General features: G+C 34.9%; 1 long non-coding RNA gene across 5 annotated transcripts; it reads left to right on the forward strand.

The window, feature by feature from the left end:
• The first annotated feature begins 8232 nt into the window (after positions 1 to 8232).
• On the forward strand, positions 8233 to 15933 carry LOC141381709 (uncharacterized). Of its 5 annotated transcripts, none has more exons than XR_012402326.1 (5): positions 8233 to 8277; positions 9847 to 9927; positions 10494 to 10578; positions 11674 to 14869; positions 15246 to 15933. It is a non-coding gene; the product is annotated as an uncharacterized lncRNA (long non-coding RNA). The 5 variants fall into 5 exon arrangements; XR_012402323.1 differs by having other exon boundaries at positions 11674 to 14923; positions 15246 to 15435; XR_012402324.1 differs by having other exon boundaries at positions 11674 to 14923; positions 15032 to 15264.
• Positions 15934 to 16296: the final 363 nt, after the last annotated feature.

Here is a 16296-nt window from a genome sequence, read left to right on the forward strand (position 1 = left end):
AGTTAGTGTATATGAATTTGAACTTCACAACCCTTGTTTTATACAGTATGGGTTTTAGTGTGAATGTATTTGAGGTTTACTATATTAACCATCATATGACTTATCAGTAGAGTTTCATCACTTCTCATATCAGTGGATATTAATGTGTCCATTGAGCTTCATAAACTCACTGTAAGGTCATCCATTTACTTCTCCCTTACTGTTTTTTTAAAATTAGTTTGTATGTATTATTCTGCTAACATGCTGTCTGTCACATACTATTTATGAGAGAAATATGTAATTTCATGAACAATACTTGACACCAAATGACCTTCTGACACCAGATTGAGTTATTTGTGAAGGAAAAAATTTAATTGTCTATTTTCAGTGATCTTATTTACTTTATCATATGTCTCTCTGCACTAACATTATTATAATTATTAATAATATTATATTAGAAATATTCAGATAACTGAGTCCTTAAAGTATACTTTAACCTGAGTTTGTGTATAACTGCGGTCCTCAAAGTGTGACTATACCGGAGTTTGTGTATATGTCCCCAAAGGTGAGTTATAAAATACTGTCCTCATTTTGAAGGTAATTTGTCAGGTCTTTATAGAAGTATTTTTTTGCAAATATCAACTGATATTCATAATAAGCACATTTTTAGTAGTGCAGTCATGTCTTTCTTTTGTCTCTAGACCCTTCAGAAAGGGTAGTCCCCAAAGGTAGGGTGTTGAGTCATGTGTCCTCATTGGTTTGTTAGGTAAGTATGTGTGTGTGTGTGTGTGTGTGTGTGTGTGTGTTATAAGCTGATGTTTGTGTACTAACTGTAGGACAATCTGTGTGTGTTTACAGTCTGGATCATGGAGGACAGACGAGGATTACAGCAGGACCACGCAAATGTAGGACTACACACACGCACACACACACAAACACTCTCTCAAACACACACACACGCATGCACACACTCACACAATCAGACACACACTTACACACACACACACGCACACACACACACCGTCTCTCACACGCACAGACACACACACTCACTCTCACACACACAAACACACACACCCTCTCTCTCTCACACACGCACACGCTCACACACAATCAGACATACACACACACTCGCACACATGCATGCACCCTCTCTTACACACACACACACTTCCTCTCTCTCTCACGCTCACTTACACACACACACACACCCACAGCAGTGATCACATGCACACACACACCCTCCCCCTTTCTCTCTCTCACACACACACACACACACACTCCCCTTCTCTCTCTCTCTCTCACACACACACACACACACAGCTGTGATTGTAAATGTGTGTGTTCTTGTGTTCAGATGTCTGTTTCCTCACTCTGGATCCAAACACAGCAAACACTCAACTCATTCTGTCTGAGGAGAACAGAGAGGTGAAGTGTGTGAGAGAGAATCAGCCGTATCCTGATCATCCACACAGATTTGATGGTTATGTTTATCCTCAGGTGTTGTGCAGAGAGAGTGTGTGTGGACGCTGTTACTGGGAGATTGACTGGAGTGGAGATTATAGTGTGTGTATATCAGTGTCATATAAGAGCATCAGGAGGAAGGGAAGAGGTGTTGAGTGTATGTTTGGAGGTAATGCTCAGTCCTGGAGTTTGATCTGTGATTCCTCCAGATTCATATTCAGGCACAATAACACAGACACTGATCTCCCAGTGAAGCCACTCAGCAGGAGAATAGGAGTGTTTGTGGATCACAGTGCAGGAACTCTGATCTTCTACAACATCTATAGAGACACAATGAGCCTCATCCACTCAGTCCAGACCACATTCACTGAGCCGCTCTGTGCTGGGTTCTGGCTTAATTATGGATCATCAGTGAAACTGAGCTGAAGACTGACGAGAGATTTACCCAGAATCCTCTGGAGGAGCAGTCAGCAGCAGTGTGTGTGTGTGCGTATAAGAGTCTGTATGTGTGTGTGTGTGTGTGTGTATAAGAGTCTGTATGTGTGTGTGTGTGTGAGTGTGTGTGTGCGTATAAGAGTCTGTATGTGTGTGTGTGTGTGTATAAGAGTCTGTGTGTGTGTGTGTGTGTGTATAAGAGTCTGTATGTCTGTGTGTGTGTGTGTGTGTGTGTGTGTGTGTGTGAGAGAGAAAGTGCGCGTTTGTGTCTGTATGTGTGCATGAGAGTTTCTATGTTTGTGTGTGAGAGGGAGTTTCTATTTGTGTGTGTTTGTGTGTGTGTGTGTGTGTGCGTGCACGACAGACAGTGTGTGTGTGTCCATGTGCATGCGTGTGTGTGCGTGTTTTTTTTGTGTGTGTGTGTGTTCACTGTTATGTGCGTGTGTGTGTGCGTGTTTTTGTGTGTATGTGTGTGAGTGTGTGTGTGCGTGTGTGAGAGAGAGAGAACGTGTGTGTGTGTATGTGTTCACTGTTGTGCGTGCGTGCGTGCGTGTGAGCGCGTGTGTGTGAGTGTGTGTGTGCGCGTGTGTGTGTTTGTGTGTGTGCGTGTGTGTGTTTGCGTGTGTGTGTTTGTGTGCGCGTGTGTGTATTTGTGTTTGTTTGTGTGTGTGTGTGCGCGTGTGTGTGTATGAGAGAGAGTGTGTGTGTGTGTGTGTGAGAGAGAATGTGTGTGTGTGCGTGTGTGTGTGTGTTTGTGCGTGTGCGTGCTTGTGTTCGTGTGTGTGTGCATGTGTGCGCGTGTGTGTGCATGTGTGTGTGCGTGTGTGTTTGTGCGTGTGTGTGCGTGTGCGTGTGTGAGAGAACGTGTGTGTGTGTGTATGTGTTCACTGTTATGTGTGTGTGTGCGAGTGCGTGTGTGTGTGTGTATGTGTGCGTGTGTGTGTGTGTGTGTGTGTGTGTGTGTGCGTGCATGTGTTCACTGTTATGTGTGCGTGCGTGCGTGCGTGTGTGTGTGTGTGTGTGTGTGTGTGTGTGCGTGTGTGTGCGTACGTGCGTGTGTGTGTGTGTGTGTGTGTCTCAGTCTTCATCAGTGTCATCATTGATGTTGATGAAGTGTCCTCCAGGATGCTGCTGTGTTCAGATCAGCTCATTCTTGTCTACAGATTGATCTTCTTCATTGTTTCTCTGTTGTTTGAGCACAAATAATAAAAGTCAATGTCAAATCCACTGCTGATATTAGAATGTGATGATGAACATGGAAATGTCTGAATCCTGTCTGAATCTCTGTCAAATCTTGAATCAACTGTAGAGAAATCCAGCAGCTCAATGAATAAAGGAGAAATAAAGTGTCACGTTTGTTTCTGCTCTTCTGATCTTCTTCTTCGTCATGATTTGACTTGAACTGAACAATAAAAACACATTTCAAGAGTTCACACTTAGCTCATGATTTATACATAGCTTGTTTGGCATGCTGTCCCGGGAGAGAGCCCTGAGCTCAAGGGATCCTCGAGCCCAGGGCTCCCCCCCTTTTGCAGGGCGAGTGGAGATTGAGCTCAGGTCTATCTCAAACTCCCCCGCTGCTGAGGCCAAGGCAAACTTCCTGAGAGTAAGACATTATAAAAAAGGTTTAGGCTTGTTTTATCTATAATATAGAGCACATTTGGATGGTGGGAGGAAACCGGGGAACCCGGGGGAAACCCACGCGGACACGGGGAGAACATGCAAACTTCACACAGAAATACCAGATGGCTCAGCGAGGACCCAACACCATTGGTATTCTTGCTGTGAGGCAACAGTGCTAGTCACTGGGCCACCGTGCCGCCCATTCTGGATAAAGGAGTAAGAAGGGGAGGAGGGGGGTTCTTCCAGACGAAGATAGTTGTAGAAAGGAAATGAGGATATATATATAGTGATTTGGGATCCTTTGATTGGAGGATCTTAATTAGTTAATGTGGACCAGCTGGGTAAATCATGAGCACATGCTCCTCTCGAAATTAGTTTAAAACTAAACTTCACTTCAAGAGTTCACACTTAGCTCATGATTTATACATAGCTTGTTTGGCATGCTGTCCCGGGAGAGAGCCCTGAGCTCAAGGGATCCTCGAGCCCAGGGCTCCCCCCCTTTTGCAAGGCGATTGGAGATTGAGCTCAGGTCTATCTCAAACTCCCCAAAAAGCCAATGATAAGAGCTCGGGACAGCAGCCGCGTGTTTACACAGGAACTCCCCAAAGTGCAAAGAAAAAGTGCTATATCAGGCTGCTGGATATATATGTGAAGAACTGATAAAAAGTGGGGGGAAAGCTTTCTAGGGAGTGTGTGAAGGGCAGGGTGGGTTTGGTGGCTAAGAAATACAGTTAGGAAGTCTAAGGAAGTCTGAGTGGCTTAGAGGGTGGGTGGAGACTCGTGTGTAAATTGGGGCTTAAATGGGCCCTCTACGGGAGTCAGTGCTTAAGAGAAGGTTTGTGAGATGCAATAATGAAGGGTGTGGAGCTGGCTGTTTAAGAGGAGGGAAGTGATTTGGTAGCGGAAGCATAAAAAGCTGTTGGGGGTAAACAAAGGAGAGAAGCTGGAGGAAACAATGCTATATAAATTACTGTATGGAATATACAACTGCTATGCAGCAGAAGCACTCAATGCTGGCATGTTGCTAGAAACTGGCAGGGAGAAAGAGAGGGGAAGGAAGCTGGTATTAACACAGATTTAATATATTAACAATAAAATAAAAACATGAAACATTAAGGAAATACTATGCATAATAAAATGCAGTAAGCAGCGGAAGCACTTAGCGCTGGCAGAAGAAAAACAGCTTTAATAGGGACCTCGCACCTTGGCTCACCGCCGCCCGGTGGCCTCAGGATGACAGAGAACAGTGAACAATAACAATTTAAGCCGATATATACAAAAAACCTGAGAAATCCACAGATTTATGCCAAACTTCCTCCTGTCAGCAGGTGGCGCTATGACTGTGACTCAGTATTGTCATGTAGATGTCTTCAGGAGAATAATTTTATCAACCATGTGAAGATTCAAGCAGTTCTGACATTGTGTGGCTGAGTTATAAGCCAAACTACCTGTTGCCAGCAGGTGGCGCTATGACTGTGACTCAATATTGCCATGTAGATGTGTTCAGGAGAGGACTTTTATCAACCCTGTGAAGTTTCAGGCTGATTGGACATTGTGTGGCTGAGTTATAAGCAAAACTACCTGTTGCCAGCAGGTGGCGCTATGACTGTGACTCAATATTGCCATGTAGATGTGTTCAGGAGAGGACTTTTATCAACCCTGTGAAGTTTCAGGCTGATTGGACATTGTGTGGCTGAGTTATAAGCAAAACTACCTGTTGCCAGCAGGTGGCGCTATGACTGTGACTCAATATTGCCATGTAGATGTGTTCAGGAGAGGACTTTTATCAACCCTGTGAAGTTTCAGGCTGATTGGACATTGTGTGGCTGAGTTATAAGCAAAACTATCTTCTGTCACTAGGTGGCGCTATGACTGACTCAATATTGGCATTTAGATGTCTTCAGGAGAGGAATTTAATCTACCATGTGAGGTTTCAGGCAGATCAGACATTGTGTGGTTGAGTTATAAGGACTTCCTTTTTCATGGCGAAGCGTTGAGGTTTGTCTCACCACCACATTGACATTTATTATTTTATGATTTCTTATTATGACATTTTATCAAGATTTAAGATTTATTTTAAGTTTAGATGCACATTCTGCTAATTTAAGATGATAAAAACAAATGCATTCATTGCAACTGTTGTAGGACAGAGGAGTATGTGACTTAAAATACATCCCCCAAATGTCATTGAAAATCCATACTAATCTGTTTTTCATGTAGTGTAGAAAGTCACATTGCTGGTTTTAGACTACTGGACTGGTTACTTAGTACCATAAAAAAATATTTAAAAATTATACATACATATACAATTTTTACACTCCCCACAAATCTCTCATTTACATGAATATTTTCTATAAGATGCTTTACATTATTAAATTTGTGCATATATATACATTAGATTAGTCAGCCCTGAAGCCAAATCTGGAGCTAATCTAACAAAATAACTTATGATAATGGTTCAAAAATTAGTAGCTCAAATTTATATGATAGGGAAAAATATTAAATATTTTTATAAAAATAACAAAAATCAAGAGAAACAAAAAATATAGACAATTTAGTTGAAATTTTGTAGTTTGTAAATTTGTTTGCAATATTTTGCATGAATTTATATGTATTATCTTTCCATTTCTAAAGATGTTTTGTGACTAAAATATTATTTAAATAAATTTATCTGTTTCATAAATCTGTTTTGTTAAAATGCACTAACATAAATTAACCATATTCACAAAAAAAATGAAGAAAAATGTTCATTTTCAAAATGGGATGTATATATATTATATAAATATATATATATATATATATATATATATATATATATATATATATATATATATATATATATATATATATATWTTTTTTTTTTTTTTTTTTTTTTTCACAGAAAAACAAGTATTTTTTTTTTTGTACAACTTATTTTTTATGTTTAAGTATTTCCCCCCACTTTTAGTTTGTGTGATTTTAGTCTAGGGTTGGGACAACAATGTGTGTTTAAGAAATGTTTAGTGTTGTTATAAGAGTTAAATAAAAAGGCACTAAATTTTCAGGAGTGATGTTTTGTATGATTATTTATGTCAATGTATCTGCATTTAGACATAAGATTTTTTAGGGGCAGTCAAACAAACATTAATAAACTTTGTAGAATAAATATTGACTGTTGTTTATTTATGTGAGTTACAATCATAGACCTGCACATTTTTAAGTAGATATAAAAATATATGACTATTAAAGTACAGTTACATTCATTCTTTGTTGTAATAATAACAGTACCTTAAAATAAAGAATAAAAACTTTTATTATACAGAATCCAGTTTAAAGAGCTTAGTTTTACTAGTTTGTTAGCAAAGCAATATTTATGCAGTGTCACATCCGAGGAACTGAGTGTCTTTGAAAATATTATGTGCAGTTTACAGTTTAAGAATAAAAGCATATTTATTTAAAATTTAGTTAGCAAAAATTGTATAAAAACAAATTATTGTTTGGGCCTTAAATGGAAAAGTTTCTTTGGTCAGAGTTTCTTTTGTCAAAGTTTCTTTGGTCAGAGTTTCTTTTTGATTAGGCAGGGTCCACAGCCCCACACCCCTGCTGTTTTGAAACTCAAACACATCAGTGTAAATGGGGCCTGGGATTTTCACAGATAAAACCAAAGGTGTGATAAAACACTTAAGTTGTGTGCAGGTGGATCAAACCCATTCCCACACCTCTCCAATTAAGCACAAAAACTTGAGTTTGAATCAAACAATGTCTTTGTAAATTTTCCCTTCAGATTGTGAATCATGAATTACCCAAATTCTTATTTTGTATAGTTTTAATGTCAAGGTATTTGCATTTGGACATAAGATAAGTATTTATTTTCAAGAGCAGTTAAACTAACATTAATAAAGTTTGCAAATGAAAATATTGATTATTGTTTATTCATGTGAGTTAATTCATTCGTTAATTTTAAGCAACTGTTTGGTAAACTGTTGTTGAAACATGTACAAAAGGAATGTAAACCTGATTTTTTGGTCATTTGATAAATGCTTTGGGCATTTTTTAAGTTGATATATATAATTTTACTTTATTTCTTTGTCCATTGTAATAATAAAAACAGTATACTTTTATCAGTATACTTAATTGTCATTCAAACTGTGAGCTTTCATATATCAGTTTAAATAGGTTATTTATAATTAGCTGGTAGTACTGCAACATCTGAATCTGCGTCAAATCTGAGGAATTTCATTTGAATGTCTGTGAAATTATGATGTGGAGTATTAAGTTTTTTTTTTTTTTTTGAGTACAGAAGTATTTATTTAATTTCTTTTAAGAATACAAAATTATGTAAAATGTTGGCCCTACAATCCAAAAATTATATATATATATATATATATATATATATATATATATATATATATATATATATATATATATATATATATACACAGTTTAAGTCAGAATTATTAGCCCTGCTGAATTATTAGCCCCCTTTTTATGTTTTCCACAAATTTCCGTTTAACGGAGAAAAGGATTCAACACATTACTAATCATAATAGTTTTAATAACTCATTTCTACTTCAATATCCAATAACTGATCTATTTTATTTTCGTCATGATGACAGTAAATAATATTAGACTAGATATTTTTCATTGGCTTTCAGTAGTAGCTTTTTTGTGGGCGGGAATGACCTTATGGGCTGACCTGTGAATGAGAGGTGTGCTATTGGCATTTAAATTGGACTGTAAATAGACAGTGTTACATTGTGTCACGAGCACTAAACTGGAGCTTAAGCACACACACAGGTAAGATTTTTTTTTTATATCAGTGAATGTGGGCAGAATGTACATTGTTTTACATTTTGTTTCATGAGACCTACATGTTAGTAAAATAAGTGTCACATTTCTAGCCTATCTTTATGCTCAAGACTTAAGTGGTTAGTTGTGGATAAACAGTTTGTTGTGCTGATTTTTGATGTGAGTGGCTGTTTGAACAAAGAAAGAAAGTTCATTATGATAGAAATGTTATACAAAGCTTTATCTGTTTGGAGAAAAAAAGTCTTTATGGTTGGAAAAAAAAACATTGTGCAGGTTTAAGTTATAAAACATTTTTGTTTTAGATCAGTATTATTGATTTCCTTTTTTTTCCTTTGTTGGCTATAAGACAAACATTTTTCAGCCTATAGTTAAGCTGTAAATAGTGCTTTAAGTAGAAAATTAGTATTTTGCAAAACAACTAGACAAATATTATGTATACTGTCATCATGTTAAAGACAAAATAAATCAGTTATTATGAAAGAGTTATTGCAAATGTTAATTTTTAAAATGTAAAAAAAGTTAAAGTGGCAGTTCACCAAAAAATGTAAATGGTCTTACTATTTACTTTTACATTAAAAGTAAATAGTATAAGATTTTTTTTTCAGTTGAACACTGAATAATTATAAAGAAAGTTGTAAAAGGTAAAAAGACTAAATCTGTTGCATTATATTAAATATATTTAATATGACATTATTTTTGTTTGTGTTGACGTTTGTTAATTGTCTATAATTTTGCTGTAATTTGTTTTTATTATTTTATGGAAAAGGTTTGTTTTTGAGGAATGTAGCTACTGATATACAGATTGTTGTAGGTAGCTTATAATGTATGTATTGTGGGATTGGTCAGATGGACTGACAATGTGTGAATAGTGTATTTTTTGGAATTTATATACGCTGGTTAAAAGGCTTGATCATTGGATTTTATATAAATCAATTATAGATTGAGATAAAATTGTAATGCAAAGTACCAATGTAGTTTCAGAAAATGCACTGATAGTAAGATCCTTTTGTGCTTTTTTTTACATTTAAGAATTTTTGTGGTTTTGATTATTTGAAAGGCTGTGAGGGGTCAGTGTAAACTGTTGAATGAAAGACTTTGTGATGTGATGTGATTTTTCCTGTTTGATATTGTGCATTGAATGTGACTGCTTGAATGAAGAATAATGCTTGTCAGTCAATGAGCAATTGTTGTTTTTATTTTAAACTCTCATTATTGAACTTTTAAAGTTTTTGAATATACAGGTTTGCTAAATTAAAACAGTTAAGTTGGTAATTAAAGGTTGCATATTGTTCTTTTTCTATTGTTTTTATTGTAATTTGTTAATTGAATTAAATATATTTGTTGGAGTGACTTAATGTGTTTGTCTGATAACAATTATTTCATAGTTATTTAAACAGTAAATAATATGAATAAAATGCAAAATAATAAAACAGGGGGCATTGTAATTTCAATGGGAATGAAGAATATGAAACTGTTGTTCAAGTTTTCTGTTGTATGCATGCTTGTTTGCACACTACGATTAAAGTGAACATTGTTATTTTGTGTTTCTTTTTCAAGGATCATTTAACGAACAAGGCAATTACTTTAAGACTCTCTGAGAATTTCAGAGCAAAACAAAACAATTTTGTGGGAATCAAAGTAAGTTTGTAATTGTTATTTAATACCTCGTCACCTTAGAATTATAAGGTTCTAGCTGACATTTTTGTCAAAATTGAGTTATTGACATTTTCTTATTAAATGACAACTTATTTACATTATGGAATGTTTTTTATAAGTTTTTACTTTAAGACTTTTTGAAAAAAAAAAAACAATTGTTACATACATACTGTTTGCTGTGGAACGCAAAAAATTTTGAAGCTCAATATTTTAAAATTATTGACAGAACCTTACAATTCCAAGGTGACGATCTAGTTATTCAAGTTGTTTTCAGTTAAAATTTATTTGATTGTTTGTTTTTCTCAGTAATATATTACAGATTTTGTATATGTTCATGTCTGTCTAAAACATTTATTAGAATTTTAAAAAGTAAATAAATTTAATAAAAGAAAAGTAATAAAATTGCAAATTATAAAAATAACAAGTAATATTTTTGGGCAACTACCTGAAAATCATGAGCTTTGCTGTAATTGTGTTTTCATGTTTTTTGTATACACTATGACACTAATGAACTATATATATATATATATGTTTTTTTCTATTTACAGTTCTTCACATAATTAAACAATCGAGGCACCTACATATTGCAAGGCCCTCTGAGAATTTCTGCAAAGAATTTTGGTGGGAAGCAAAGTAAGTTGTTATTTGTTGATAACATTGAAAATTAAATGCAGTAACACTTTATTATAATTGAAAACTATGAATCATTTGTTAAGCATTAGCAAATTGTTAATTCATTATTTGTTAAGCATTAACTTAACATTATTAGATATTTGTAAGCAGTACTACAAATATTCTTGACTTATAAATATGTATAACATGTATATTGTGCTTAATGACTATTTTCATAGGTTGGTTATTTAAGTTTTCATTAAACACACAAATTAAGTATTTCATTATTTACAAACTAGTTATTTAAGAATAGTTGGTGGTTTTTAAAGATAATTGAAAACTATTCAAATTAAAATGTATATTTTTATAATGCAGGGATATAGTATTAGTTACAGCAACAATATAATATTCATTCATTTTCTTTTCGGGTTAGTCCCTTTATTAATCTGGGGTCGCAACAGGGTAATGAAACGACAACTTAATCAGCATATGTTTTACACAGCAAATGCTCTTGCAGCTGCAACCCATTACTGGGAAAAACAATATAATAATTTAACAATATATTATGATACAACATTTCAGTTTTATTTGGCAATGTTTAAACTGTAAACTGATTTTATTTTAGATTGCAAAGATTTATTATTCATTTGATACAGTTTCATTTGTGTATTTTGAAATGAATAGAAACAAATAAAGTTGTTTATTTTATTTTTTCCTGTTTAGAATATAACTGAACCTTTAATTGTCATTTATAATAAATTTATAAAGCATAAATAGTCCTCACTTTAGATTAGATCACAAAAGTGGATGAAGTTGATCTAAAAAAGCATTTATTAACATGCAAAGTAACTTTTAATATATGGCTGAATAATAAGATATAATAATGTTTATTTGAATATTTTATTAATTATTTACGTAAGCATTTTCAATGATCTTGAAAACACCAAGTACGCTTTAATAACTAGTTTGTATATAATGCAATATTTAATTCAGTAAAAAAAAATCATTAACAAAAGTATGAAAACACAGTCAAGCACTTATACAAGCACTTTTAAGTCAGAAATACAACTGTATTTTAAAACCTGTTACTAACTACTGTTGCTTTTTTCCTTTCAGGATGCCGAGAAAAAAGGGTTTTCGCATGCGGCGCACACCAAACAGCATCAAAAGTAAGAGCGATGCTAAAGTTTGTGTATGTTCAGAAACACTGCAGCGGCCTGTTGTTGTTGGTAGTGATGTAAGAGATGCACCGTTGAGTTGTGATGTGCATTCATTGACTGGATATTGTGCTGTGGCTGCAATCAAACATGTGATTGCTCCTGTTTGTACTTGGGTACAAACAGATGTTGATGACATTTGTGTGGAAGGAAGTAAGTTAGCCACATATGTAGCTGAGACAAGTCAGAAAACAGACTGTAGAGAGAGAGTTGTGCACTTTGATAGAACAGCACAATGTGTTTGGCAGAAAGTGGAAATTAGAAATTGGTTTACCAGAGTACAGAGGTTTTGAAATGTTAGAAGATGAGGCTGTAATGTATGAAAAGCTGCAAGAATATTTGTTGAGGGATGGAATGTGTTTCCTAAACCTTAATAGTGCAGTTAGCATCATTATTCATCACAACAATTATTTTGTGATGGCTGATTTTGGCATACGCGATATGTTTGGATTGGCATCTAATATTGGCACGCCTGTGGTTGTTTTTAACACATGCCTAAATGATCTGATGGTTCATATCAGAAATCTTAGAAGCTCTTTAGATGCACAGTGGTATGCTGTTAGTAGCATTTCTGTAAAAGCAGCCCAAGAGGATCATGATCAACAGACAAGCAGTTCTGTCAGATGTGAAGGTGTCAGTGCTGGATGTAAAGATGCAACTGGGTGTGAGGATGCCACTTCTGTCAGCACTGAAAACAGTTTAAGAGGATCATTTCACCAGGGCAATGAGCAATTTAAATACAGAGGAGTCCAGTGTATGGCAATAGCTTTAGTAAGCCTAGCAAAGCATACAGTGGATAGTGTCTTTTCATGGCAGAGCAAAGACCTTGACAAAGTTGTAGTGTTAGGAGATGAGTTGTACACAGGATTGCGAGAGACCAATAGGATTAGCCACTCGTCAAATCTGTTGTGCGTCCCTGATTTGCCAAAGGAGTCTACTATTGATGGAGAAAGTTTTTTGTTTGAATATGGTAATTTTGTCAGTGGTGATGTAGATGTTGTTGATGGTGAATTTATTGAGAGTGGTGCTTACAGCAGTCTTTCAAGTGGATTGGAAAACATGTTTTCACAGTATGACAGGTGTCTTCTGACATTGTGTAGCAGTACATGTGCAATCATTTCTCACAATGGACAGTATGCGCTGGTTGATTCTCATGCACGAAGTGCTCTTGGTATGGTTGATGGAAATGGAAAAAGTGTTGTTTTATATTTTTCCACTCTTACAGACTTGTTCAGTCACATTTGCCTTTTATCTAAAGGGCTCAGTAAAAAGCAAAAACCTTTTGAAATAGCTGGTGTTCATGTCACCATTGGAAGAATGGCAGAGAATTGTAAAGGCTCTGACAAAACAGTTGAAATGAAGTTTGATGAGGATTCTGGAAGCGATCTAGTAGTGAACAATGATGCAAGAACCAAGCATAACATTTCAGCAAGCAATAGTTCTTCAAAGAAAGTAAAACGATTTGATGTTCGTGAAGTTAATTCAGATGTTGAATTTGTTCGTGATATTAAAAAGAACAATATGATGTTCAGTCCTATTTGTCAACATGTTTGTCAAACTTTGTGTAGCCGTTTAAAGGTGGATTGTGAAAAAGTAAATGTTCCAGTATTTTCCCATGTTGGCTTATTAGGAGTTCCATGTAAAAATGAGAGTATTGTGGCTGATGGGAACTGTTTTTTAGAGCTATTTCCCAAGCGGTTATTGGTACACAAAAGTATCACAGAAAAATTCGGCTTGCTGTTGTGCTGCATTTAGAAAAGAATATTGAAAAATATAGAAATATTTTACGAAGAGAATATTCATCTGTGTCAGAGTATATTAACAGGTCCAAAATGAGATTTGTTAATAGCTGGGCTACGGAGGTTGAAATACAAGCAACAGCAGATTATTTAGGAATTGATGTATTCACATTTTATGATTGTCACTGGTTGAAATACAGTTGCAATGGTAAGCTTATTTCAAAACATAGCATTTACTTAGAAAACTGTAATGAAAACCACTATGAGACTGTAGTTTGTGTTAATGAGCCTGAAGTACAAAGTTGTTATGGACACTGCAAAATCAGTACGTGTTTCACTGAAGGATACAGTGTTAGAGCAAAGATTACGGACAAAAATAATGTTCTCACTTTAAAAAACAAGAAAGAGCTTATTGATAGGGAAACACTGTTCATGACCGAACAACAATCGCATCACATCTTAAAAGCAATGCACAATAACATTTGCTGTGAACTGGGAATGGTGCAAGATTCTGATGCTAAAGTTGTGGAAAATTCAGGTCAGATGACATTTAATCCTCTGTCTACAGAAGCTGCACAAACATTATGTGACAAATTACATTTGAATTTTGAAAAAGAAAATATACAAGTACCAACTGTTTATGGATCTTTGGGTGTTGTTTGTAAGACAGATAAAGTTGTAAAGGATGGTAATAGTTTTTTCAGAGCAGTAGCCAGATTTATTAGTGGTTCTGAAAAGAGCCATCAGAAAATTAGACTTGCTGTTGTGAAGTATATGGAAAATCATAGTAAAGAACACAGTAACTTAGTAGGAAATGATTTTGCATCAATGTCAGAATATATTTTAAAGTCACACATGCAATATGTTGGATATTGTGCTTCAGACATAGAATTTCAATGTACAGCAAATGCTTTAGGTGTGAATTTGTTTATATTTGATGGGGGAAAATGGGTAAAGTACAGTTGCACAAGTATAATGCTGGAAAGTGGTGGAATTTATTTAAAACACTGTGAGAATAATCATTTTGAGCCCGTAATTTGTGTCAAACATGCTGATAAGAATGTTTGTTTCGATTTGTGCAAAGTGGATAGTTTGCTTGAGACACAGTATATGAGTAGGGAAATATCTAAAACACAAACAGGGATTGTGATTTCAAATAACAAATATTGTATTTCTAATTATTCTAAAAAGAAATTGTCCTTGCAAAAAAACTTTAAATATCAGGAAAATGTGTTGTATAGAGAAAAGGCAAAGGTAATGCTCAAAAGTAGGTATCAAACAAATGTTTTACATAAGGAAAAGAAAAAGAATGCTAGTATAAGAAAGTATGGTCAAAATTTGTTGCATAAAGAGAAGGTAAAGTGCATGAGCACAAAAAAGTATAGAGTCAATATGTTGCATAAAGAGAAGGTGAAAAACATGAGCATAATCAAATATAGAGTCAATATGTTGCATAAAGAGAAGGTGAAAAACATGAGCATAATCAAATATAGAGTCAATATGTTGCATAAAGAGAAGGTGAAAAACATGAGCATAATCAAATATAGAGTCAATATGTTGCATAAAGAGAAGGTGAAAAACATGAGCATAATCAAATATAGAGTCAATATGTTGCATAAAGAGAAGGTGAAGAACAAGAGCATGAGCAAATATAGAGACAATATGTTGCATAAAGAGAAGGTGAAGAACATGAGCATAATCAAATATAGAGACAATGTTGCATAAAGAGAAGGTGAAGAACATGAGCATAATCAAATATAGAGACAATTGGTTACACAGGAAAAAAGTAAAGGAAATGAGTAAAAGGAAATATAGGTTAAATCAGCTGCACAGACAGAATGTAAAATCTATCAGTAAAATAATATATCATGAAAAAACTGAGCACAAAAAACATGTTAAAGCAAGTATGAAACTTAAAAGGCAACAAATAAAAAAAAGGCAGAACAATTTGACTTTGTTATGCAGCGTTTTTTGGATTTGATAAAAGATGGGCCAGACTTTGTGTGTTGTGTTTGTCAGCGATTGTTGTTTCGACATCAGGTTTTGCATTGTAACCGGGAATATTATGACAGAAAAGCTATAGGCTCAATTTATGATATATGCATAACTGAGGAATATTTACACAAATGTGATAATACCTGTGTAAAGCCCTGTCAGTGGTTGAATTCACACAGAGGCAAGCTATGGATTTGTTATACATGTCATTATAAGATTAACAGAGGTGAAATTCCACCTGAATGTGCAACAAACAAGTTGAAAGTTCATCCTGTTCCAGAAGAATTGTCTTGTTTGAATAGTTTAGAACAACATTTGATTGCATTACATATACCGTTTATGAAAATGCTAGCATTACCAAAAGGAGGGCAAAATGGTGTCCATGGTCCAGTAACCTGAGTTCCTGCAAATATTGTGCAAACTTCTAACTTGCTGCCCCTTTCTAGTATGGAAGGATCTTTGTTGCCAGTAAAATTAAAACGCAAGTTAACTTATAAAGGTCATTATAAATATCAGTTTGTTGACACTATGCACATAAGACAAGCATTGAAATGTTTAAAACAGATAAATGTGCATTACAAAGAATTTAATGAAGTTTGGCTGAATGAGTTTTGTAGGGAACAAGACGATAATGTTATAGTTCAGGAGAGTGATACACATGCAGAAGGTAATGAAGCATCTCTTGATAATGGAGAAGATGAGCTCTTGCATGACAGACAAGAACATTGCATGTTCCAGGACACATGTCTCATGCCTGTTGACATTGGTCAAGAAGCACTAGATCAGTA

Source organism: Danio rerio, chromosome 4, assembly GCF_049306965.1.
Source record: "Danio rerio strain Tuebingen ecotype United States chromosome 4, GRCz12tu, whole genome shotgun sequence".
Classification (NCBI taxonomy): Eukaryota; Metazoa; Chordata; class Actinopteri; order Cypriniformes; family Danionidae; genus Danio; species Danio rerio.